General features: G+C 34.3%; 1 protein-coding gene and 1 pseudogene across 4 annotated transcripts in view; both read right to left on the bottom strand.

Moving 5' to 3' along the window:
- Positions 1–17,702, bottom strand: part of PTPRD (protein tyrosine phosphatase receptor type D) — a 2,315,363-nt gene that overhangs the window by 1,879,686 nt on the left and 417,975 nt on the right. The gene's annotated exons all lie outside the window — the stretch shown is intronic.
- On the bottom strand, positions 1,907–2,762 carry LOC131812988 (large ribosomal subunit protein uL23-like; annotated as a pseudogene).

The following is a 17,702-nucleotide window of genomic DNA, read 5'->3' as shown; positions in this document are numbered from 1 at the left end:
ACATGGGGCTCAGTCTCATGACCCTGAGATCATGACCTGAGCTGAAATCCAGAGTCAGAGACTTAATTGACTGAACCACCGAGGCACCCCCAGGTTCTGAAACTTCTTAAAATCAATGCACTGCTTACAATATGCTCTATCTGAACTGGTTCCTATTTGCCTTATGTTACACAGATCCTTGTTTATTTCTTAAAACAAATATATGGCCTCAGGAACTCTATTTCTTGTGTATGATTAGTTATTTCTAACATATGATATTTATTACCCATGAATCAAATTTTTCCTATTCCCACCTTCCCAAAAAATCTATACATAATGATGGCATAAGCTTATAAATAATCAATATGGACAGATGGATATTTATGGAAGGTCTGACATACTCCTGTGATACTACCTACCACTCTTCTCTCATCTACTGGGAAGTTTTAGACATCAGCCCCTATTATTTTATTTTCTAATCAAGGACACAATGTAGGATACAGAAATAGAGAGATCCCAGTAAGTATGAGGCAGTTAAGTAGGGACTCTTCACAGGTCATCACTGAATTCTCACAAATACTTTAGGAGTTAAGTGTGTATTTTCCTTATTTTTCTGATGTGAGTGATATAATATTTAATACTTACACTTGGAGATTAAATAGTTTTGCGTTAGTCTTCAAGCCAGTAAAGAGCAATACTGAAATTCAATTTCTGGGCAGTATGTTTCCCGACAGATTTTGGCCAAATGATAAGGACCCAGGTGAAAGAAGCCCAGACAGTGAGAGAAGTAAATGTGTTTTTGAATAAAGATAGGATTTTTAGACTGGGAAAGAGAAGATGCATGACGGAAATGACAACATTTCTCAAAATTTTAGTCCTTTTCTATTGAAATGAATTTAGTGAAATATATGATACTTCTGAGGACAAAGCCACAGCCTCCCCAGGCTGAGTTTACAAAAAGACTTTTGGCTCATTATAAAAAGAATGTTCCCACAATCAAGCCATACCATCCCAGCTTCCTTAGAAAGTAGAAGCTTCTCTACCACTAGACGATTCAAACAGTGGCTGCTGACAATACGTCATTCAAGTAATTGAACAGATTCCAGCTTTTGGTAGGAGCTGAATCTGGGTCCCCTTTCCACTGCAGGTGCTACAATTTAAATACAGGACTGGCTTTAGAAATGATGCTAAATAAAATGAAGAGACAATTAAGCATTTTTAAAATGTTGCTTTCATGATGATTTATATTTCTTTTTAAAACATGTATAGTTATTCAAATTTTCCTTCGATTGCCTGATTCAAATTGCCATTCTGAGAGTTAAATGCTATAGCACCTGGCTGTCTACTTCCAAGAATTCACATGGATATATGTACATACAAGTGAAGAGATAATATGTGCTAATTCTATGCTAATATATGTCACATTTTAATCTTTTACGGGCAATCTAACCTAAGAGAAATTGTTTTCAACCTCTGAAATCTATCCATTTATCTCTGTGTATATGCATCTATATATATGTGTACATATAATTTCAGGATATTTTGGAAGATGACTTTTAATTTGTTTAGAACACCAGAGTGGAGAGATACTGTTGACTCAAACCCAAGTGAGTTCCTGAGTTCCTGAAAATCTAGCTCCTATGTACTATCTTCCATTTCCTATATGTGGATTGTGAGATTTTAGAGGGAATAGTCTATGTACTATTGGTTTTTGCCTTACAGCTTGGGGGCCCTCACATAAAAGGTACTCAGCAAATCACTTATCAATAAGTTAAAAGCTGCTTAAAATTAACTAGCTTTCTCAGGGTTCAAAGAAAATAAATGTAACACCAACTAATGCTAGATTTATAGATATTTTATATTATGGTTGTTAGCTCTGGGTATATAGCAGGTTTTGGAGGTTTTGGGACATTATCAATGACATTATGTTTATTTTAATTCCAATATAGTTAATATACAGTGTTAGCTTCAGGTGTACAATATAGTGATTCAACAAATCTCTATGTTACTCAGAGATCATCATGATAAGTATACTCTTTAATCCCTATTACCTATTTCAGACTTGAGAATCGCTTTTACTGACAGGCATGTAGTTATTTACAGACAAGGGACTGGCCACGCTCTACGGATACAGAATTCTATCACTTATTCTAGTACGTTAAGAACCACAGTTCCCTAATGGGAAAAAGATTCTTCCTCTCACTATCAACAATTATCTTTGGTATATGCACAAAACTAAAATGGGAAAAAATTGTTTTTTTTTTTTTTATCACGAAAAAACTGTATTTAGATTTAGCCAGCTGGACTAAGTTTTAGATGATCCCAATTTTGTTGGCAACATCCAAAGCATCATAGTCAGGGGCCAGCCGAAGGTATGCCTTCTTCTCTCCATCAGGCCTGATTAAGGTGTTGACCTTGGCTACATCAATGTCATAGAGCTTCTTCACAGCCTGTGTGATCTGGTGCTTGTTGGCCTTGACATTCACAATGAGCACAAGTGTGTTGTTGTCTTCTATTTTCTTCAGGGCTGACTCAGTAGTCAGGGGGGACTTGAGGATGGCATAGTGGTCAAGCTTGTTTCTCCTGGGGGCGCTCTTTCGAGGGTATTTGGGTTGCCTTCAGAGACGCAGAGTCTTGGGTCGTGGGAACGTAGGTGATGTGCGGATCTTCTTTTTTTTGTGACTGTGGACGCCTTTCAGCACCGCTTTTTTGGCTTTCAAAGCCTTTGCTTTGGCTTAGGCTTTGGGAGGGGCAGGGGCTTGCTTCTTAGCTTTCGGCGCCATCTTCCGGAAAAAAATTGTTTTTATATATGTCTGTGATGGTACAGAATCACCCCATAATATAAATGTCTCAGTCTAGTTTGGTAATAACATATAATTAAAATAGATGAGTTCAACCTAAGCTAACAGATCACACTGCTATTTTGCTAACTCACAAATTATCAAGAGTGGAGAAAACAAATTTATAGGCGCTCAGTTGAAAATAATTCTATCATTTCTATCCCTGTCTCACTCATTTGTAGAATGTGATGGCAAAATCTGCAAACTCAAATGCATCCTCTTCCTCCCCGAACTCTCAATAACATAGTGAAAAAAGTAAAATTGTTCTAGATTAGGGTGAGCATATTTCCAATTTACCAGCTTGTGTTATTGCGGTTGAATCTCTGGCTTTCTAGGTCTTTTCCTGGTAACACCCCATGCCTTCATTTTGCAGGACTTGACCTCTCTGAGATTTGAAATTTCTTCCTAGTTTTTTGGAATGCCCCTTCTTTTCCATTATGTACAGCAGCTGCATAGAAATTCCACCCTTTACATGAATGACTCTTTGGCTTTGCTGCTTGTCCCATTGTATATGTTGTATTAGATCAACTCAGTCTTGGTCAACTCAGTTTCAGAGTATCCCTATCATATCATAACACTTTAAAATACTAGAAAAATTCAGATACCTGCAAACTAAGTTATATACTCCTGTTTAAGAAAGGATCTCACTCACTGCTTTGTTTTTAGTGCCTCATTTGGCTTGCGTCTACTTGGCTGGCCTTAACTATTTGTTGAATAAGCAGATAAATTGAGATGATAGGTTTCATATAATAAATATGGAGAACATAACATTTGTTCTGATTCATAAATTTAGACTCAATTTTTTTCTATTCAAGTAATGTTGTGCATGACTATGACAAAGGCAAGATTGACGATAACCTAAAAAAGATGACCGCTCCAGACTGTCTTACTGCAAACATTTTCTGCAACCTAAGAAGAACAGAGTGTATATGCCACAAAGTTAACACTTAATACATTTAATTTTATCAAAAATCTACTGTCAAATTTAAAGTATGTCTATTCATGCCAAATAAACTACTTTATCTCCCCAAAGCAGAGAATGCATACAGTTATGGGACAAACCCAGGACTTGTCTCCAAAATTATGTTACTTATATTACAATCTCTGAAGCACCATCTCTACTATAGTTCCTTTCCTGGATGATTTTTTTTTTTTTTTTTTTTTAGGATTTATTTATTTATTTCAGAGGGAGACAGAGAATGATCAGAGGAAGGGGCAGAGGGAGAGAGAGAGAACTCTCAGGCAGACTCCCAGCTAAGCGGGTAGCCCCACGTGAGGCCCTGAAATCATGACCTGCACTGAAACCAAATGAGCCACCCACGTGCCCCTGGATAATGTTTTTAATAATGAAAATAATAAATAATAATAATTTTTTAAACAAATATTTTAATAAAAATTATTACTTTGAATTTCACAATTGCATTTTTCTTTCAACAGCTCTGCTAAGTTTTATATTATTTTCAAGAAGCTCTGTATTTGTTTTTATAGCCCATTGCCCATATGCTATATTTATTTATGTTTTAATTAATTTACTTATATTTTCTTTATATCTATAACTACAAATTTTATCAAGTTAATAACATTTTTAATACTAAATTTTGCTTGTCTGTGGTCTAGAGATTATCTTTAATGTTTTTTTTTTCCAAAAAGAGTTTTTTTCTAACACCACAAAATATATAATGACTTTAAGCTTAAGTAGTATAATGAACATTGACACTTTATAGCAGTCAGGTATTTTATTTCATTTTATTTATTTTAAAAAATATTTTATTTATTTATTAGAGAGAGAGAACGAAGGTATGAGAGGGAGAAGATCAGAGGGAGAAGCAGACTCCCCATGGATCTGGGAGCCTGATGTGGGACTAGATCTGGTGACTCTGGGATCATAATCTGAGGCAAAGGCAGTCACTTAACCAACTGAGCCACCAAGGTTCCCCACAGTCAGGTATTTTAAAACAATGCAAATGCCAAACATTACATTTTGTGGTCACATTTTTGCTTTAGTTTTAGAACTGAAGCAAAACTCATGTTTTAGTGCAAATTATGATTATATGGTCATTGGTATTTAACCTGACTCCACACATATCAAGAATTTTTAAACAATTTTATAATTAACTGAAATGACATGCAATTATACAATTTATAAATTAGGGTTAGTTGTATTATTCGTGTATGTTCCGTCTTTCATGTATCCAATGGATGCCAATAGAATTACACATGCCTTTCCTATCCTAGGCACCGACTGCAAAAACAAAGATGAATTAGATATCAGTATGCTCACAGCAAACTTCCAGTCAAGTAGGGAAATCATATGTACATAAATTAATAATTCCACTAATAGTTTTTGTTGTTGTTGTTGTTTTAGAAAGAGAGCATGAAGGGGGCATAAGGAAAAGGGACAGAGAGAGGGGGGAGAGAGAGAATCCTAAGGAGGCTCCATGCTCGGAGCAGAGCTCAATGAGGGCTCCATCTCATGAATCTGAGATCATTACTGAGTCCAAAGTCAACAGACTGAGTACTCCCTGGGTGCCTCCCACGAATAGTTTTATAAGAAAAAAAAAGTGTTAATTACTCAGAAAACACCAGAAGTGCATCAGAGAGTTTATGAAGCTTTAATTGTGTCTTAAAGAGAAAGTAGAAGTTTGCAAGCACAAAGGTGAGCCATGCTCCTGGGAAAAGAAACAGCACATGTGAAGTTAAAGGGAAATGAAAAATCACGGCATGTTTAGGAAATTAGAAGAGGGTTGGCTTTTCTGAGGTTCAAGGTTCATGGAAATCAGCTAGTAGGAAAGAACACAGGATATATTAGTAAATGCCAGACTAAAAGATGTTGGGCTCACACTCCAAGGAATATGTGCCTTTTTTTCTGACGGTACTGGGTAATCACCTGGAATTCTCAAGCAAAACCATCTAGCAATGGACTTAACTTTTAGAAAACCACACGATTGGTAATGCATACAGCATGTTAGAGGGAAGTAGGAACAGAGCTAGGTTTGAGGCTATCATTCATGAGAATGAACAGAAAAATAAGAAAATGATGAAGATGATATATTTTTGAAATTAAAATTTATGGAACTAGGAAAATCATTGGATCTACAAAGTATTGGAACAGTTCTCTTAATTTTCTTGTTTCAGGCCATGAAGAATTAGAAATCAGTTAACTAAGGCAGAGATAAGGAACAGATTTTTGAGGCAAAGATGATCTGAGTTTTAGGCACAAATGTTGAAATATATGTGCAATATCTAGATAGTATTATCTAGTAGGTAGATTTGTGTGTTTAGGTCTTGATCACAGCAGAGTTCTACTTGGATACACAAACTTAGAAGTTATTACTTCTTGTATGGAGACAAAAAAGCAAAACAAAACAAAAAAACCTGTTTTTAAAAAAGAAAAAAATAATTTACCTATGTTATTACAATCAACAGTATATCAATCTCCACACATTTGGAATTGATTCCTTGGAGAAGCTTTGCATTATTAACATTTCCCTACAAGACCTGTATATGCACAACATAAATAGAGAATCAGAAGTTGTCAATCATTACCTTAAATATAGCTCCAGGCTGTAAAGTCCTTGGCTCCCGGGAGTAACCACCACAAAAACCTATTTAACGGGGACTTTTGTTGTTAACATCTTTCCTGGGAAACAACTGTGTTTTCTTGTAATTTATCGCAAGCTATTTTTTGATCCACTGCATCTGGTAGTGTAATAAAAAACTAAAACCACTTGAACAGGAAGAGAAATTGTGAAGACTTAAAATACAACCCAATTTGCTGTTGTTTTATCCACAAGTTATTTCATCTTTTAATTTCTAGGACTACAAATCTCTTTGGCATTGTCTGTTTCCCTACTAATTTAACAAACATGCCCTGAATTTTTGTCAACATAAGCTGTTTGGGAAGGAATAAAAAAGAGAAAGTCTTTTTTATTACCAGAAATAAGTAGAGAATCAAGAATACAAAATCAAGCCACTATCTTGAGTAAATGTAAAAATGAAACAGATGCTTATTAATTAAATGTGGGCAGGTGATGACAAGGCACCACGGCACATTGCACCAGCTGCAAAGAATGTAGACAGCTTTTATCCTACCAGACCATATATTTATTATGCAACAGACACCGCGTACTGGAAAAGGTGTCAAAACAAACTGATATGAAAAGCTAAGATTTCAGTTGTTCCAACTTAGAACACTACTTGGTTTTACCTGTTTTTCTAAGGCATAATCTGACTTTCATGTTTAAAAGTTTTATGGATGCTCCAGTTCAGGATATTTTTCTTCTACTAGAAGCTGTATAACTAAAATATTTTTTATAGAGTTCTGTTGCATACCATATGCCAAGAAGACAGACAGCACTGCTTTAAGTATGGAGTCTGCTTTTACAGAGTCTGTAATAAGAGCAAGTATTCGAAAGAAAGTAAAGATCCAGACAGAAAAAAACTATGAAAACACAGATCCACTGATCAGCTGTTTATACCCAATTTATATTAAACTAAATTTTTAAAAATGAAAAATAAAATTTATAAGCCTTCTTTGGAGACAATGTGATGGCCAATCCATTCCATTCTCATCTACTTTTGCTCAAATTAGTGACAATCAAATTTTTTTCATTTAGACAATTTGATAATGAGCCATTAGGGTAGTCACATCAAATCAATCTATTTTCCCCCCTCATGCCCCTGCACTTTTGCATAAAACTGGGTTCAATAACATTGATAGACAATTGATACTTAGTTTTTTAGTTATTTTTTAAAGTTGTTATTACTTTTCTAACTGACTTTATTTTTGTACTATGTGACATTATTTGGGTTTAATTTTACAGTAGTACAGCAAGCTGCTGATCTCATCCCTTTCATTATTTTGCTTACTTAAAGAAAATGATGAAACAAAAGTCCTTCAAAGAGAATGAACAATAATGGAAAGTGCGGACATGCAAGTAGGAACGAAACGAGGAAAATGTTTTCCACGTTTTTGTATTTCCAAAATGGGATCTATAAGTTTATTCATTCCAAATTAAAAAGTATTAAAGGTCAGAAATTTGTGATCAATCTGGTGCTTTTGTTGTGATTATAGCAAATAAGTACAATTTCCTTGGAAAGCACTATAGCAGTCATTATCAAGAACCAACATAACATCCAAATCCTTGGTCTAGTAAACTTGTAATAAAAGAAAAAGAAATAAAAGAAAAGAAAAAAATTACAAAAAATGAAAAAGTTTATCTATGTAAAAATTCTAGTAAAAATTAACAAACAAAATTAATTTTTAAAAACCCAAATAAGTATCCAGTGGATTACCAATTCAGATCATATTTATGTCAGCCATTAAAATATAATTGTGGAAACTATGGAGTACCCTTTACAACTTACATTATTGGAGATTTGTCAATTGCCATTTGAGAAAGTAATACCCACTGGTGAATCCTACCTATATAGGTTGCTTCCCAAAGTTACACAGAGGAGAGGAAAAAAAAATGTTGAAGAGCTCAGATAAAAGTGAGAAAAGAAAGAGAGATGAAATGAAAATATAATTGAAGCACTTTATTAGATATCCAAATCATATGGGAATAAGTTACTGATTCTCCATAAATTTGTAATTATATTAGTATGTTTTAGATATTATATTAACCACTTACAAGACAATATCAATGTCTTCCAGTTCTTGGGGAAAGGGAAAAAAGCCAAGGAAATTTTCATCTATTTCTACTCTCTATGAGATGTCAGTGGGGTTACTCATATGATGATAAGGTGATAGAGATTCTCAATCCTATTATGTTATATACATTATATGTTTAGATATATATAACTATTACTATAACTCCCACCCTGAACTGAGTACTCAAATTGTGGTTGTGATTTTTTTTTTTTTTTTGAAATTTACAAGTTCAGAGCTAATGCTAAACAAAGTAGATGATTCCACAAAACTGAGCTAGATAGCCATAATAAGCAAAAATGATGAGAAGCATACACATAACAAGATTTACTGGTATAATTTATGTGAAAGACACAGAAAAGAATTGTGTAATTACTATATGAATACAATTATCTCTCCATTTAATACATCTAAGGAAAGAGGAGAACAGTGAAAATGAAAAATGGAAACAGCTGAATGCCCTGGGGTGAGCAATTTCTTTATTTCTTTTATTTTTATTATAATACTGTCTGTGGAGGAAATAGAAGTTCATAGTAACAGAAATAACATCCTTTGATTAAGTGCCTGAAGAGTGCTTCAAAGGCAAAAACCCAAAGTTCCCAAACAAAGAAAAATAATGCATCTTCAAGGACAAATGCAGTTGAGGACAAATCTATAATGATGAAATATTTCATGCACGAGCTAGAGTAAAACTTTATTTCCAAGATGATTTTCTAAATTCAAAATATGCAGCTGGTCATGTACAGCAACCCTGGGACCTGCAGTTGTTGAACAGGGGACCCTGGATGAAACAGTGATGCATCATACAGGCAAGTGTCAATAAATATGCTGAAAGGAAAAACTCCATCAGATCTTCTGCCGCTCCCTCGCTGCCAACTGAGATGATGCAGAACACTTGAGATCAACCCACTGAAGATGCGGCAGCCCACTTGGCAAGTACAATTATGCTTCGAGATGAAATTTAAGGAATAGCTGCTGTGGGGCAAGGCTACACATCATTTAGAGGACAGTGACCAGTGGAATGAGCTTGCTTATTCTCTCTAGTAGCCAGTGTTCAATTTGTTCTTGATACTATTCTCCCATTGATAACTTCAAAAGTTTTGACAGCTCTGATTCTCACTTAATATGGCCATGAGCCATTGATCAAGGAGACTTCATAGATTACTCTAGGAGTAGCTTGTTTGGGGAGGCAAAGGCAACAGTAGGCTGGAGAAAGGAGGCCATGAAAGAATGTTCCTTTCCATGAAAGGAATACATGAAATTGATATTGGGGTATCTGAATTTATCAGCAGGTAACAGCTGACAATAACTGTATGGGCAAAGATCTTATACAAGAGGTAAAGGATGCTGAAGAAAGGTTGTTAGACCATAAGAGGAAAACATTTATGTTCTGTGAAATCAGGTTAGTATGAAGACAGCATTAAAGATAAAATTTTAACTGATTCTATTTTCATTTTGCAGGGAGTGCTTGATAGAGAAAATTTCACTACTCATCATACTAAAAATATATTCCTTTAGTTTAAACGCTTCAGCTATTTAATCAAAAACAATAATGAGATATACTATCATTCAACATTGCATGGAAAATAAGTGCTTGTAATCCCTGAAGCTTTCTCTGGATTTGTACTGTAATCCGTTCCCTATAATCCAGGTCACCATTGATATCCTCTGTTCAAAGCATTTTATAATCTTGTTCTTGTCAAGAGGCAGACAGTGTTTTCACGGCTGAACTTGCCAGAGTCCCGTAAGACTTCACCCACAGGATCAATGAGCCCACTTTTGTATCCTACTCTTCCTTTCCCACATGGCTTGAGTGATTTCATGTCTGAGAATATCAAGGAATGCCAGCAGCTGTGTATGACAGAGCTATTTATCTCAGACAGCTCTCTCAGGAATGCAATGAAGTTATTACTAAAATGTTGCACACAGTGTAAGTTCAACCACCATTTTATAATAGTTATCCTTTATATTGTTGTCTGGCTTTTAAAAATCTATTAAATGCATAACAAAGAAAGACACGTTAAAACAAGTTTTCAAGTGATAATACACCTTTGGTACCTTAGAAAGAAAAATCTTTGTATCATGAAAAATGCTACTGCACATGTTTTTAACAAAACAGATTTATTTTTACTTGGATTTCTGTATTGTATTCACTAGATGGCACTATCAAAGTATTTCTAAATCCATAAGCTTCTCAACAATATGTCCTGGTATTAAAAAATAGCACTTAGGTTTCTATGTACTTCAAAAAATACATAACACTAAATTTGTCTCTTGAAAGGAGACTTTAAAAATGTCACTGAAGTAACCAAGATGTCCCAAATTAGCTTCTGGGACTGAAAATCCCGAGACTGAGTATAGTATTTTTTAAAGAGTCAGTCTTTCCCCCTTTAGTTGGTATTTAATTTTTTCCCTCGCCTTTTGAAGAGAACCTCATAAGGCATTTCAAATATGCCTTCCATGGATAAAGCTATACGTGTATATCTTTCTTTTTTTTAAGAGTTTATTTATTTATTTGAGAGAGAGAAACAACAAGCAGTGGGGAGAGGCAGAGAGAGAGAGAGAGTGAGAGAGAGAAGCAGACTCCCTACTGAGCAGGATGCCTATTGAGCCAGAAGCTGGACCTGAGGCTCCATCCCTACTCCTGGAGAACATGACCTGAGCATGAGGCAGACGCTTCTCTGGTTGATCCACCCAGGTGTCCCTACATGTGTACATCTTTTAGTCCAACTGACACCACCATCAGAGAAGGCAGATTCAAAATACCTTGCTGATGCTGGTAGTTTCTTTCCTCACAGGTTAGGTAGTTCTCTGAGAGGTAGGTGGAAATAGGCTTAGGGAGTCAGAAGTGATGCTTTAGACAATCTTTAATACATTTTTGAGGTTTCAGTCAATTATTTTGTGATAAAACAAAGTTTAGTGTGTATTGACTTCAAATTTAGTCTCCACTACTTAGGAAAATTGAGCAGTACTTACAATCTCTCAGCTTCATTTCCTTTTTGTTAAAACATGAATAACAAACAAATTTAGGGACTGGTATGATGATCAGATGAGATTTTTATATAGAAAAAACATACATTATGTAAATGGCCCAAATTGATATTATAAAAATAAACTGAAATTGTATGTATGTATGTATGTATGTATGTATGTATGTGTTGTTCAAAGAGAACCAGCTAAAGGCGGTTTGATAGGTGTTGGAACCAGATGTATCAAGATGAGGATTGAGAAGGTAAATTAGGCAAAACAACATGACAAATAAATAAAGTTATAAACAAAGTACTCTGGGAATGCTGAGAACATAGAGATGTTCATGGCCCAGGAGAATCAGAAGAGGCTTCAGAGAGGAAGCAAGCTTTGAATACAAATAATGTCTGTTCCCTCAAGGCCTGGCTTTTAAGAAGTCTCTGCATGTTCTCTTTCCTTGTCTGCAGGGGGGTTGCAGAGGACCTTGAAGTCTCTCAGGGTGGCAGACAGACTCAAGACAGAGGACTGGGGGTCGTGTACCTGAGGAAAGCCATCTGTTAAAAAGATTGTTAAGAGAACGAGATATGATCTTTCATTATGTTAAACCATGAAAGCATTGGAATTTTTTTTGCTAAATCAGTTTGCATCTCTCTAATACACCCTGTTTAATGCTGATCTTATTTATTTCACTTGAGAATAGCACAAGTTTCTTTTTTCCAAATTAAGGCTTTACATTATTTAGCCAACTATGTTTTGCTTTGAAATCCTGAGTCTAGGAGCACAAGAAATATTGTAACACTTCATTGTTACCAAAATACCAATAAAATTCTGCTGCCTTAGTGTTTAATCTCTCCTTCCATATACCAAAGGATTTCTTAAATTATCCCTTTTTACTTAATTTTTATCATACTTTGAATACTTACTGAAATTATGCAAGCTTAAAAGCATATCTTTACTCCCTGTTGTGGTGTTTACATTTGCAGCATATTTCTGGGGAAGAAAATTCTGTGTCTATATGCTTGGCTCCCTATTTCCCTACACCAACCCCCAAATTATCCACCACTAGCTGTAAAAGAAGTACATCTTCATCAAATTCATCAATAGGACTTGCATATGTGTAAAAGGAATACATTTTACAGTGTAACCTTATGTTTATTTTGAAGGAGTTTATCAGAGTACTTCATTTTGATTTCTATTTTAACTTACGTAATCTTTAAGTATGTAAACTATACTGTTAAGGCTAGAAAAGTATGGAAATTCCCGTTTACAAATATCAATGACATCCTACTACCTCCTTCATTTACTATTAATTCTTATTGGGAAATTTGCTTCCATTTAGGGAAATTGGCTGTAGGCATGGCTTTCATATTGTCACCTAACACATGGCCTGCCTAAATAAAATTCTACAGTCCCGCTGCAACAAAGTAGCTTTCATTAAGAGTCACAAATTGGACAGAGCTGTTGAAATGCAGCGTTTCTATACCAAGAATTCCTTCATCATCCTTTTCTCATTAGTCTCTTTTTGACAACTTATAGCTAAGACATTAAACAGAGTCCTTTCAGTGCTAAGACAAGTCTAGTGTGGATGTTGTTACATTGTACATGCAGGTCCCTGACCATGTTGTTCTCTGAGATTTCCATCTCAGGCATTTAACCCCAGGAATATCTCTAGGAGTTTAAGATTTGGGCAACTCCAGAGAAATGGTCAAGTGCTGGATGAGATATTTTGGATAGAGAAGTGGACTTCTAATGTTGCACAATGTGGATAGAAGCCAATTCCATATTCTAATTTTAAAATATGTCCTACCCTTTCTCCAAATGCTTTCTTGCTGCCAAACACAACAATTTTTTTCTTCTTCAAAATTCCAGTGTAGATCTGCATATGTGGAAATTAAAACTTTTATATTTTAATTTCACTTTTTTTCAGGAACTTTATTCAGATATTTGTCAATGTCACGAAAGTAAACAAAAATACAATTTGTATTCATTAAAATAGAGAAAAATCCTATGAAGAAATTGAACAAGTGAGATTTCTAGAAATCTTTGCAACATGCACATCAAAAACGTCTTAAGTATATGTATGAATATACTTATACATATGGTTTTGCATAGATATTCATCAAGAAGCATGTAAGAATGTCCAAAGTAGCCTTGTTTGTAGTAAATACGAGAAACAACCCAATTGTCCATTGACACTAGAATGTCTAATTAACTTGAGGTACATATGATTAATACTGTACATGCTTTTGGGGCACCTGGGTGTCTCAGTGGGTTGGAGTCTCTGCCTTTAGCTCAGGTCCATGGTCTTGGGGCCCTGGGATCAAGCCCCACATCAGGCTCTCTGCTCTGCAGGGATCCTGCTTCCCCTCACTCTCTGTCTGCCTCTCTGCCTACTTGTGATCTCTGTCATATAAATAAATAAAATCTTTTTAAAAAATTGTTTAAAAAAATTAAAAAAATACTGTACATGCTTGAATTTGAAAAACATCATTTGAAGTAAAAAAAAATGAAAAAAACATATGGTCCTATTTATATTAGATTCTATTTAGAATCTATTTATATTAGATTCAAAACTTGATAGACATCAGGGATGGGGCTAAACCTCCTACAATGCACAGGACAGCCCCCATCACAAAGAATTTTCCAAAGCAAATGTCAATAGTACTGACAATGAGAAACAGCTCTAAAGAAACATGAAAACACAATTAATACAAATTCTAATTTTTGTCATAAATATTTTTTTATAAAAAGGAATCAGAATTACTAACTTTTTTTAAATTTTCATTTTCACTGATACTGTATTTAAAAATATGGAATATTTCTCAGCCATCAGAAAGGATGAATATCCACCAACTGTGCAACATGAATGGAACTGAAGGGGATTATGCTAAGTGAAGTTAGTCAAGCAGAGAAAGACAATTATCATCTGGTTTCACTCATATGTGGAATGCAAGGAATAGCATGGAGGACCACAAGGGAAGGGAGCAAAAACTGAATTGGAAGAAATCAGAGACAGACAAACTGTGAGAGACTCTGGACTCTGGGAGACAAACTGAGGGTTAGTAGGGGATGAGATAACCAGGTGATGGATATACACAACTAATGAATCGTTGAACACTAAAATAAGTAAGTAAGTAAGTAAGTAAATAAATAAATAAATTTGGTATCTTTTTCATCATGAATTTTTTTCTTCAATTTAGATTATTATAAAATATTGCATTAAAATATTATTTATCTTGATTGCTGGGTTTGTTTTTTTTGTTTTTTGAGAGGAGAGAGTGTATGAGAGAAAACACATGTGGGGGGAGGGGCAGAAAGAGAGGGAGAGAGAGAGAGAGAATCTTAAGCAGGCTCCATGCTCGGTGGGACCTGATATGGAGCTCCAATATGGGGGATTGCACTCACAAACCTGAGATAATGACCTGAGCCAAAATCAAGAGTCTGAGGCTTAAACAACTGAGACACCCAGGTGTTCCCTGGATTACTGAGTTTTTGGGGTCTCTTTAACTTTGGGCTTGAAGCAAAAGTCTCATTTGCTTCATGTTAGTCCCAGCCCTGTGGAATGGTGCAGGTAGAAGGAAGGGCTTATAGAGCTTCAAAAACATTAATATTCTAATTTCTTTAATTTTAATTTTCAAAGTTTTTATTTTAATTCCTGTTAGCTAACATAGAGTATTATATTAGTTTCAGGTGTACAATACCATAATTTAACAATTCCATACATCACCAGATCTTCACAAGTGCACTCCTTAATTCTCAACACTTATTTCATCCATGCCCTAATCCACAAATTCTAATTTCTTAAGCAGAGCCACAGTTAAAGGAGGGAGTTTGTTTCATTATTTTTCTTTGAAATATACACATAGCTCATATACAGTCTTTGCTATGCATAATTAAAATGAAAGCAAACTTTAAAAAAATAAATTATGGTTAACTCATATATTATTTATATGAATTCTTAGAAACCTGCTACTTATTATGGATATGTTGGCTAGTCTAAACTATTATTTAACCTATCAAGTATACATTTGTTTGGGTCAATATTATGAGAACACTAACATAAAGATATAAAATGATTCTTCACCTTTAAATCCACAACACTTATAAATGTTTATAAATTTTATTCAAATACTTCTATATACAATTGAACTCCCTTGAATTTTCCTGATGAAGTTAGAAATATAAGGAATAAATTTACTTCAGCTGTGGTGCACCAATTCCTGACAATGCTTGAAAGCAGGGACTTGGCATGCAAATGTAATATTTGTATCTCTTCTTCTATTTCATCACCAAAATTTTTCTGCTACTTTGTTCATTAGAAAGATGGAAGTCTTTCATTCATTCAGTTTCTGACTTCCAAAGGATGCTCACTCCAGTAATAGCTGTACATTCTTCTCCCAGCTAGGTAAAAAATGAAAATCAAGGATTTACTTATTATAAGACCATTTCTTCTTTATTGTTAATGGCCATTCAGTTGTAATCCAAAGTTAGAAAAATAACTATTAAAACATATTATAGTCTTTTTTTCCTTCTCATTTACTTGACTATCTTGTTCCTTATTTCTGATAAGTGCTCAAGTGACACTGAAAGAGTTTTCATTACTGAAACTGTCTTTCCATCACATTTTTCTTTGCTTTACCCTTAATGTCATTACAAATTGTATTTTCTTTAAAAAAAAACTTTAAATGAGTTGGATTTTAGTATTTACTAATACTAAATAACACAAATAACACTTATTTGCATGCCTGTGTTGGCACTGTATTTTACAATGCACTCTTCCAAGCCAACATATAGACGTGCCTAAAGAACCCACCATTATCCTCCTAAATTCAAAGCATGTTAGTGAGTGTTGTGTGAGCCTCCTAGAGCAGAGGACCTGGAACACAAGTGCACTTAGAAAGCGAGTATATTTTTGTTAAGTTTTTTTTTCCAGCATAGTAGATGTGGCAAACTGATCACAATACTCTTTTCATTTAGCCATGAAAATACATTAAAATATTTCTCAAAAAAGCACAGCAGGAGGTCACACTAATTCATCCGATTTGGTGCCTAATTGCCTTCTCTGACCAATAAGAAAAATGTTAACTTCATTGGACCAAGTTTTCAAATCACCCTGTTGGGTCATCTCAAATTTTCTTATTAGTTAGAAAATAAAAAGCCAACCAAATGTTCATATTAATTTATTATGTGCCCAGACCAGTGCACCTAACAACACAGATTACCACTTAGTAGGAGGAGGATACAAAAGAAATATTGATGCTAGAAAAATCCATGATTAAGAATAAAGCAGCTTAAAGAACTTTCAGGATGCTCAATTGGTTCTTGGAACTTTTATTTTATTTTATTTTACTTTATCTTTTTAGCAGAAATAGTTTCTTAGCAGTAGTCAAGTGATTCGAAAAACCAACTCTTTCCCGTGGACACTCATATTCATAAGGTTTATTACATAGCAAAGTCAAGATATACAAACTCTGAGAGTTTTTTATTTGATTACGTGTATTTTGTTTAACATAACATAATTTAGTGACTGAGGTATTGCAGTTATGAAGCAATTTCTACTCTGGCCAGGAATAAATAAATAAATAAATAAATAAATAACACATATATTACACATACATATATACACACATTATTCACATATACATATATACATACATTATTAAACACACATTATATCTATATCTATATAATTATTTTCCCATTGGATAAGAAGAAAAACAGAAAGCTAATGCTTCTGAAAGTAGCCTTTGCATACTCCTGAACACTCTTTCTACATATAGGGCTTTTGTGAAAGTAAACTTTAAAAAATATTAACAATATAATAGACATTTAAAACAAGCAAGGAAACAAACAAACAAACAAAAAAAACAAAGAATAAGCTACTATATCTATTGTTCTCTCAATTTTCACTACTCAAGAAGTTTGGAAGAAATAGTTTGGTTACCTTTATTTTTAAAATTTTGAATGTGCAATAAAAGATTTTTAAATTTAGTATGTGTCTTGGGAAAGCAGTTTAATTTTTCTCTTCTCAATTTATAGCTTTTTTTTAAATTAGTGAATTTGACAAACCTTATTCAATATAAATGCTAGGTTCTAAAGATTTTAGGAAGCAAGGTCAATTATTTGCCTTTCACTTTTAGAGACAGAGTGTCTACAACCTTGAAGTGAATCACTAGAAACACACAAGCATATTTAGCTTGAATCCGTTCACAAAATAATTAGAGAACTTAATCTATATGCATATAGTAATGTCGGTAATGATGTTT

This window comes from Mustela lutreola, chromosome 12, assembly GCF_030435805.1.
Source record: "Mustela lutreola isolate mMusLut2 chromosome 12, mMusLut2.pri, whole genome shotgun sequence".
Classification (NCBI taxonomy): domain Eukaryota; kingdom Metazoa; phylum Chordata; class Mammalia; order Carnivora; family Mustelidae; genus Mustela; species Mustela lutreola.
Note: the sequence above shows the minus strand (reverse complement) of the source record. Positions and strands in the feature narration are given on the sequence as shown.